Source organism: Pinus tabuliformis, chromosome 6 (genome assembly GCF_031772625.1).
Source record: "Pinus tabuliformis cultivar Carrire ecotype Pingquan chromosome 6, CPIR1, whole genome shotgun sequence".
Classification (NCBI taxonomy): Eukaryota; Viridiplantae; Streptophyta; class Pinopsida; order Pinales; family Pinaceae; genus Pinus; species Pinus tabuliformis.
Window position 1 is genome coordinate 1,521,796,210 of NC_142292.1, and position 10,461 is coordinate 1,521,806,670.

At 36.8% G+C, this 10,461-nt stretch overlaps 1 pseudogene; it reads right to left on the reverse strand.

Annotated features, from left to right (window-relative positions):
- Positions 1–2,771: 2,771 nt before the first annotated feature.
- Positions 2,772–4,633, reverse strand: LOC149264501 (phospholipase A1-Igamma1, chloroplastic pseudogene; annotated as a pseudogene).
- Between the last annotated feature and the right edge of the window lie 5,828 nt (positions 4,634–10,461).

A 10,461-nucleotide genomic window follows, 5' to 3' on the forward strand; every position in this document is an offset into this window, starting at 1 on the left:
GTGCCTTGGGATGAGACTCGATGGATGGGTGGGATAATGCTCGTTGAATTAAAATCCAATCCTAATGTATATCTTTCTTGTCCCCCTTATTAAACAATGCATTAAAAAGTTTAAAAATTATTTCAAATTATTTCCTTCTTACTTTTATTTAATTATTATTTAAAATATTTTTTAACATAATATTATATTAAAATTATTATATAAAATATATCCTTTATTAATTAAAGATTTATAATTTATAAACCAAATTTTTTAATTAAAATACTAAAAATATTATATATATTAAAGTTGGAAGAGTGTTTGGAAGTTGTGGGATGCGTTGGCCCCAAACTCACTACCATGGTCATTACCCTTCTCCTCTATGTTGACGATATCGGTATTTTATGACTCCTCAGACACCATGGGTCACATCTTAAACATTCTTATAGAAGAGGATGTTTTTCTCTCGAAGATGTGGAGTTTAGGATTAAAAATCTTGCAAATGTGAAAGTTAAAGATATTGAAGGCTACCAAGCTGAAATTTTGCAAATGGGAAGGTCTGTCTTCATCCCTCATATTCACAAACTTCTTAATTTGCTGGTAAAACATGGCTTCCCTAAGCCTTGGACACAATGCCTCATTGTGCTTATCTTTAAAAGTGGGGATAAAAACATTCCCTCTAACTATAGGACCATTATAATCTGCCACATTTTAGCCAAACTATATGGGCTCATTTTAGAAAAGAAGATTAGCCTCTGGCTTGAAAGCCATGGTAAAAGAGCTAAAGGGAAAACTTGTTTTAGGAGGCACCACTCAACTATTGACCATCTTGTCATTCTTAGGATCATTGTCAAAGAATGTAGCAATAGGAAAATTGATTTCTTATGTTGTTTTGCTAATTTTAGAAAAGTTTTCAACACAGTTCCTCAGAATAAGCTATGTCAAAGACTTGAAGAGATAATGGTTCCTCTCAAGTGGAGAGTTGTTTTGATTCGACCATATGAAAGTGTTTTTGTCAAGCTTAAAACCGAGGTTTGGTCTAAATAAATTAAAGGCAATATCAACATTAAAAAAGGGTGTCCCCTATCCCCTACCCTTTTTGGCCTTTACATTGGTAAGCTAGAAGAATGTTTGGAAGTTGTGGGATACGTTGAGCCTAATATTGCTAGTATGGTCATTATCCTTCCCCTCTATGCTGACGATATGATTCTTTTAGCCAGAAGTTGTGGGGATCTCAACAAGTAGCTTAAAACCCTCCACGATTACTACTCCAAGAGGGGTATGATTGTTAATACCTCCAAGACTAAAGTCATGATAATTAAACTTACAAAAAGATAAAACATGATAGTTTCATATACAATAACAATAAGTTGGAGAAGGTTTCTTCATATAAATATTTAGGTATTGACATTTATCATCAGCTCAACTAGAATTACAACGTTGAGAAAAGGTTTTTTGGAGGCTAGAAAGCTTACTATGAGCTTGAAAACAATTGTAAGTTGGCAGATTTCTGGGTTTGGAGTAAAAAAAGGTCTCTCATTGAGACTCTTTTCACCCTTGTTATATTATATGGTTGTGAGGCTTGGGGTTGCAGTATATCTAGATATTCGTGGAGGAAGATTGAGTTGATCCAAAAGCAATTTATAACTTACAACCTCAAGATAAAGGAAATACTCCTTATCCTAACCTTTTAATTGAAACTAGTATTTCCCTCATTGAAAGCATGGCTATTACGTTCAAGTATTTGATGTACAAGAAGAAGTTGTACAACATCGACGCCAAGAAGCTCCCCAAAATTGCTTCTACCTCTAACTAGAGCCCCCACCTCAAACTCAAGCAATGGTGGCACAAGGATGCCCAGTCTTGGCTCGAACATTGGGGGATAAATGAGGAGATCATCTTGGAGAATAAGGATAATATTAAAAATATTATTCCTCCCAAATTTAAGGATAAGTTGTGGGATGATAATGAGCTAGAGAGGAAAATGACGTTAATGTATTATAAGGATATGATCAATCACACTCTTGCTAACTATAATTATCTTTCTATTTTGACTAGTGCTAAGAAGAAAATGAACATTATGAATATCATAACTAATTCTCATGAGCTCTGAAGTAAAATCAATCGTTGGTTTATGCCCAAAATGCCTTGGGATGAAAGAATATGTTATCTTTGTTATACTAAGAGGGTTGAAGATGAAAAACACTTTCTCTTGGATTCCCCAACCCTTACTCACATTCGTTCACGTTTCCAAAACATTTGCCAGACCACCATCCTCCTTGACTTGCTAAGTCGACAAAACACTAATAACCTAGGACATTTCCAAAACATTTGCCACACCACCAACCTTCTTGACTTGCTAAGTCGACAAAACTAGAGTAACCTAAAAACACTCATCTTATATTTTTTTAATCATAGAAATAAATATTACATAATCTTAATCAATCACTTACGTACTTAAAGTCTAATAAACCAAATTAATTAATCTTAATAGAAGTTAATCATCATCTACATCCTCATCCTTGTATATATAAATTAGCATCTGCTTGTTTTTTATTGGAAACAAATTAATATAAACCACAAAAGATTTAATTGTAATTAGTTTCAATCTTTTATGTCGAGATTACAGACCCTTTGAAAGTGTATTGTGTAACTCTTAAACATTTGCTAATAATAAGTTTGTGACTTGCCCCACTTTTGAGAAATATGTTAATATGTTCGGCTGGAATGCGGAAATAATATACCCAAAACTTTATCGTTTGCTTCGAAAATATCTTGTTTGCCCATTGATATGTTATTCTCGAAAGGCACTGCTCCAATAGAGCAATTGCATTAATGTAGATGTTTATGTATAGAAGTAGAGGTCCACTAAACAAGATCCCACGTCATCACAATACTTTACAGCAACGAGACTTACAGAACAGTCCAGAGCGTATGCATTCTTTATATGTTTCTAGAAAAGCTGTGATGAAAACCTTTAAAGATGGTGCTGCGATGATGGCTGAGGATGGCCATTAATGGCGATGTCAGACCGGATCTGATTATCAGAATGATGGCTACTCTCATTGTGATCCGTATCTGTATGGCGTTCTTCGATGATTCTGATTCTATCAGGTTGAACCCACCTGCCCTCCGAGTTCTGGAGCATTCCTTTGTTCGCGTCTTGTCTCCAGAAGGGAGGAACCAGGTAGTGTTCCTTTAGAAAATCACATGACTTATTCACCATAGCAGGATCTCGGCCGGAAGACAGATGGAAGCGCTGTTCCGGACCATGATATCCGTCGAGTAAGTGCAGAAGGGCCTCCAGATTATGAAAGCAGGAGAGATCGTTAGTGGGCTTTAAGAAAGGGGAATGTGTGTGATCAAGAGCCAGCTCCACACCTACATGACTGTAACTCCACGGAAGCTTATCGATCCACTTCCTCATGATCTTGAACTTTTCGTTGAACAGAATCCCGGGGACCTTCGGCACTTCATCGTGCACGTTCACCACTCTCAGAAACTTGACGCCCAGTTCCTCGCACCGATCCTTGAAAGCCGCGTTTCCCACCCTCGGCCCCGCGAACGAGAACACCGTTATCGGAATCGGTTCCGCCTGATCGTCGCTCTCCGATCGGTTCAACCCCATCTCTGCGATATCGTAGGCGCTAAGTACGGCCAGCGCGCTCCCCAGGCTGTGACCCGTGATCGTGATGCTCAGCTGCTCGCCTCTGTATTTCTGCAGCAACTGCCGGAGTTCCGACAGCACTTGATCCCGCGCGCTGCTTTTACAGAACCGGCAATCCCGTTCTCTGGCAGTGTAGAGGCTAAGGAACCCAGATTCGACCTTCAGGTCGGGATGGGGATGCACGTAGTTCATTGCCGCAGGCCTGAGATAATCCATGAGGTCCGCGATCCACTCGAGATAAGTCACTGTTCCTCTCCAGGAAATCACGATATCCCGTCGCCCAAGTCTCCTGATCTCGTCCTCATCCGTGGCCACGGCTATGAAGCCCATCCAATTGGCGTGAGTGCTCCACATCTTCTGCAAGCGGGGTCTCTGGAAGAAGCCGGGCAGATTGATGTTGGAGGTCGCGTAGAGATACTTGGTCACTTCATAACCGTAATCCGCCATCCCCACCCCTTGGAAGAGCTCCTTGCGAGTATACTTGCAGCTGCCGCAATACCTAGAGAAGGGGTCGAAGTCGAAACCGTCATAGCAAGCCTGGCCGAATTCTCCGTACCGGATGATTTCTTTTCGCAATATGGCGTCCATGGGATCGAGCAGCCCTTCCCAGTTGTTAGAGCCGTGAATTTCCCTCCAAATGTCCGCCAATTCTCTCTTGGGCTTCGTCTCCCCAACGTCTAACTCTGTTTCCTCGTCAACATCTAGCGCATCCAGCATGCTCGGCAGGGATTCCGTCGCCGCCCTTCGGATGGTCGGGTTCCTGGCTCGATGAATCCATTGTGGATCTTGCAAAATTCGCCCTTGCAGTAGGATCGAGGGGGCCGATGCACAGAGAACATGGCGGTGTGGCATACATAAATTGGAAATCTGATGAGAAGCTTTGGAAGAAGAAGGTAAAGGCACAGCGAAAGAGGGCGTAAGCATTGCCAGGGATGTCATGGCTGCAAGCGCAGAACTCATGGGCCAACTTAATGAAGTTAGGTTCGATCCGAGGCATGTCTTTTATAATTCTTGACATTGTCTTGAATATGTGAAACAGCCGTGCTCGCCCACGGAATTGCTTTGATTGGTTTGAGAATGCGTGGGCGGCGGGACTCTCCTGATTGACAAAAAGGGAAGAAAAAACAGAGAAACATCCATTCAGTCAACCGAATTCGATACGTACGATGTGATAACTACTTAGTTTGGTCCCCTCGAATCATATATTACATTAATATTGTTACCGCCAACTACACTTCAGCGTTTTGCCTACGCAAAGTTCCTTTTCAATAAATATAACATGAACATATTAATAGAAATAAAACTACTAACACTATAATCTGGTTTCGTTATTTATTCTTTGTGTTATTATAAAAAATGAGCGTAAATGTAACCGTTATTCAAAGTGGAAAACATTTCAAAGGCGCCAAATAGCTGAAAGAAAAGCTGGGTCCGTAAACCGGTCAGAGTGTTTTCCGACAACAGAAATTTAACAGTAAAAACATGTGCTCCACATTGAAAAAACCAGCTGGCTCCTTTAACTCATAGCTTCGTGTATAAAGCTCTGAGTGCAACCATTCAAAATACCATCTTCATGATGGCGTTGTCTACCGAGCGTGAAATTTGATTTTACAGTGAAAAATCAAAATCAGTTTTGAAGTCTCTGAATTGTGTTTTAGAGAAAATAGATTTAATTTTATAAAAAAAATTGGGGCGCTTAAAATTTTGAAGTTTGATTATTGTAATTTAGATTTATAAAAAAATTTGCTTCATTTTATTAAAATTTTGTAGGAATTTACGTGGTTTTCAAATCAAATTTGAAAGACTCTTCATGATTCTGATCATTCAAGATTGTGTGAACTGTTTCTCAGGTGTTTAATATCAGTTCAGTCCATTAGCCAGCATTTAAAAGTATATTACGCTTCATAGTCTAAATGTTACAAGTTTCGGAAAGTTTACATGGATATTAACATAGTCACATATTTAGATTTTCATTGCTTTAGAATTTGTGTTTGTTTACATGCACATTAACATAACATAAAGCACACATACTTTTAGATCATTTTAGTTTGTTTTAATGTGTGTATGTGGTGTACATACACATTAACATAGCATAAAAAAGACTTAGCTTTAGTTAGGTTTAATATTTACATGTAGTTAACTTTTAACTTAACTACTTTATGTATTGATTCCTTCATCACTAGTAAATATATAGAATTTATTTTTTTTCAATTCTTACAAGTTTATACAATTATTCCCCAACTAAATCTTTACTTGTGCTAGCTTTAATAATTTGATAATATTAAATAACAACATAGATATTGTCAACCATCATGAGCACTCATTACTTCAGGAGGAGAGAAATTTTATTACACAGAATTAAATTTTCTGATGTGAGTGTGGAGATTGGATGAAAATAAATTTATAAATATAAATGTTATTGGAGGAGTTAAAATGTGATTTAATTGTGAATTATAAAGCTTGAAATTAAGTTAAATAAATTTTTATATGATTTTAATCGCATTGGATGAAAATAAATTTATAAATATAAATGTTATTGGAAGAGTTAAAAGTGTGATTTAATTGTGAATTATAAAACTTGAAATTAAATTAAATAATTTTTTTTATAATTTTAATTGCAAAAAAATAACTGAGTAAATATTTTCCTTAATTTTCTTTTCACATTTTCCTTAATTTTTTTCCACAATCTATTCTCTTTATGGTTATATTCTTTTTTTTCTCCCATTTCATATATGTATATTCCTGACTCTTCATCTTCTCATGAGAAGGAAACACAAGATGTGTTCCTGTTCTCTATCTCTTCCGCGCATTTTGAAGGTAAAAAGGAGACTTATAACGATTCACCCATTAGAGAGAATTCAATTTCTGGATAGGATGCAGACCATCCGATTGAGTGGTGTCACCTCAAAGGAAGGTAGACCTGCGGAAAAGCCTTTCTCCGTCATTGTGATAGGTGGGTCCCCAAGATAGGGATATGCGGAATGAGAGGTAATTACCTATAGAAAGAGAGAGCATAAATATTATGTTAAAATGGCTCTTTCTTCAATAATACAATGCCAATTATCTTAATAACGTAACTATTAATGACAAAAATAAATACAAATGTGATAAAAAAATTGGAGTGCGACTATATCTCAATAATTCCTTTATCTTGAATTAATAAATGGATACCATTGTCTTTGAGGATGATGAAGTAGATAATATATTTTAATAATTTTAGTATGCTAAATTAATATATAATTATTTGGAAAATATAAATTTTATTTGTATTTTTTGATTTATTTTATATAAAAGAGTATGTTTCTAATATATTAGGGAGTTTGTTGAAGTTTAGTTGGTTGAGAGACTAGATCGGTGTGTGGTTGAGATATTCACTGAGCCAAGAGATTGTATGTCTAAGATAGACTAGCTATCTCGAGACATAGCCTAAAGTATTTATGTTGTATTATTATTTTCATGTGAATACAATTTTTTGAGTGTATTTAGAAAATATTTATTGATATCAAAGCCTACCTAGGCTAACTCCCTCATGGAGGGGACCAGGGGCATAAAAAGAGTAGAATATATTTTTGTTGTGTGTCTTTGGTTTGCCATCTTTCTTTTTTAACAAGAAATTGTATTTTAGGACGACGAGCATTGGTATTGTTGTATAAGTTTGGTTGAAGTGATACCCTAAGCGTGTCGAAGATGTTGGCAAAGAAGAAGCATGGATCGGTGGGTAGAATGACTCTAAGGTAATTGGTGCTACAACTTGTGCAATGTTGGATGTCTACATGATAACTTGACGATGGTCATCATCATGATAATTTCAAAAGTGTTTTCTCAGATGAAAACTAGTTGATCGCCCTCGCCAACATCCCAAATGGTGGGAAATTGCTTTCGAATCTCGGCTGCACTTAACAACTCAGAAGAAAATATCCATTCATGGTCTGTGAGTGAGGTGTCGTTTAGGAGATACATGTTGAACGACAACAATAGATGTGTCTAGGAACCAATTGAATTATCTGCAACCAGAGATCAGACTCAACATGGTTGGAAATACATTTGTTCCAAAAATGGAATTGATATTTCTACCAAGAAAATGGGAGAGGTAGCAATAACAGTCATTAATGGCCACAGAGTGTTCAAGGTCCCTTTGTCAAGCTTCAAGAACGTGGTCAATTCAGTGATGGGAATTAGAGTACATAGCAGTAGATGAAATCATCACATAAAACAACATGGGACAAAAAAAATAGGAAGAACACATTAAAGAGAGAGAAAATTACAATGGAGAAAAAATCACAAGCTTCTATTACATTGAAGGCTTTTGCCTTACTTGGATTCTCCAGTTGAGGCAAATACATATTTATAGATGACGAAGGAAGATCTATAATTTTCTGCATGTGATTTTGATGACTTCTCAGTGAAATCTAGAAGTCAAATGACGATGGGCAGCAGTCAATGGCAGCCGGATGTGAACGACAGAGTGCCAGAGAGTCGGCACTGGTGGTGGAGCAGTATGCGTTGTCTTTTGTATGTGGATTCACATTTAACATTAACCCACTTGAGTCCAAATAAGAATCATGAATCAAGTCACATTGAGTCCTACCATGCCTCTACATAACTCATGTTTATTTCTTGGTAGAATCTTAGTGAGCATATCAGCAGGGTTCCCATCTGTATAGATCTTTTCCAAGGATAAGTGTCCTTGCTCCAACACATGTCGGATCCAATGGTACCTTAAGCCAATGTGCTTGGTTTTGTAGTGAAATGTTGTGTTTTTCACCAAATGAATGGAACTCGGACTATCACAATATAACACATACTTATCCTTCTTTATTCCTATCTCTCCTAGGAATCGCTACATCCACAACATCTCTTTGCAAGCTTTTGTTGCAGCTATGTACTCAACCTCTATTGTAGAGAGAGCTACTATTCTTTGTAGCCTTGACACCCAAGATATTGTTGCCCCTGCAAATGTATACAAATAACCTGTAGTGGACTATCTGGTGTCCATATCTCCAGCCATATTTTCATCTGTAAATCCTTTAAGCATGGCCTTATTATGATGAAAACATAAATAGTAATGATTAGTACCCTTGAGTTACCTCAAAATCCATTTTACTACTTACCAATGTTGTTTTCCTGGATTGGCAAGGTACTTGCTTACTACTCTCACTAAATATGAAATGTTTGGTCATGTGCATACCATGGCATACATCAAGCTACTAACTATTGAAGCATAAGGAATCTTACTCATTTCTTCCTTCTCCTTGTCATCTCTAAGACATAACTCAATACTCAACTTGAAGTGAGCTACAGGGGGTGTACCAACTCGCTTGGCATCCTTCATATTAAACTTGTCAAACACCTTCTTGATATATTTTTCTTGTGAAAGCCACAACCTTTTTTTTCCTGTCATGCATAATGCTCATGCCTAATATTTGTTGTGTTGGTCCCAAATCCTTCATTGCAAATTCGTTGCCCAAATATTTCTTCGACCTATTGATCATATTCTTATCATGCTCAATAATTAACATGTCATCAATATATAAAAATAAATATATACTTGCCTTAATCATACCTCTTGATATAGACACAGTGGTCAACTTCCAACCTGTGAAAACCATGTTCCAACATGGATGAATCAAATTTCTTATACCATTGTTGAGGTGCCTGTTTCAACCCAAAAAGGCTCTTCTTCAACCTGCAAACTAGGTCTTCTTTGCCTTTTTCTATGAAGCCTTTTGTCTACTTCGTATAAATTTTTTCCTCTAACTCACCATGAAGGAAAGCAGTTTTTACATCTAATTGTTCACACTCTATGTCTAAAGCAACAACAAGACCAAGAATGGCTTTGATGGATGACATTTTGACAACAGGTAAGAAAATCTCAATGAAGTTCAGACCTTCTTTTTGGGCAAATCCTTTCACCACCAGCCTTGTGTTGCACATCTCCTTCTTTTCATCACCTTCATGCTTAATCCTGTACACCCATTTGTTTTGTAAGGCATTTTTATGTTTCGGGAGCTTTACCAAATCCCAGTTTTATTTTCCAACAAAGAGTTCATTTATTCCCCCATTTCTTTTTTCAATTCTTTACTATGCTAAACTTTACAAGCCTCTTGAAAATAATTAGGCTCACCTTCATCAGTTAACAGGATATAGTTTGAAGGAGGATACCTTTGTGAACACTTATGAGGCCTAGAAGATCTGTGAACCAACTGTGGTTGTGTATTATCAGGTTGAATCTCCTATAAAGGTTCCTGCAAGATTCCTTCTTCATGATGTTCATCATTTTCCACTTTTTTTCATTTCTGCTCTTGAATTTGTTGTCCATTTTCTGGCTTTGGTGGGATGTTTTCATGCTGCTGTTGAAACCTGTCAATAAATTTCTTGACCTCCAACTCATCTACAAACCCCTTAAAGATTTTTAACTCATTAAATATAACATCCCTACTTATAATAAATTTATGTTTGACTGGATCCCATAGACGATAACCAAATTCTTCATCCACATATCCCAGAAAAATGCATTTCATAGATTTATCATCTATCTTAGTTCTATTTTCTTTTGGAATATGTACAAATGCTTCACATCCAAAGATATTCAAATGGGAATAATTCAACTTCTTACCAATCCAAACTTCTTCAAGGATGTCGCCATCCAAGGCTGTAGTAGGAGATCTATTTATAAGATAGCAAGTTGTTCTTAAAACCTTTGCCAAAAACACTTCTCCAAACTAGAATTTGACAACATACTCCTCACTTTCTCCATAATTGTGTGATTCATCATTTTTACAACACCATTTTGTTGAGGAGTATCAGGCACAATC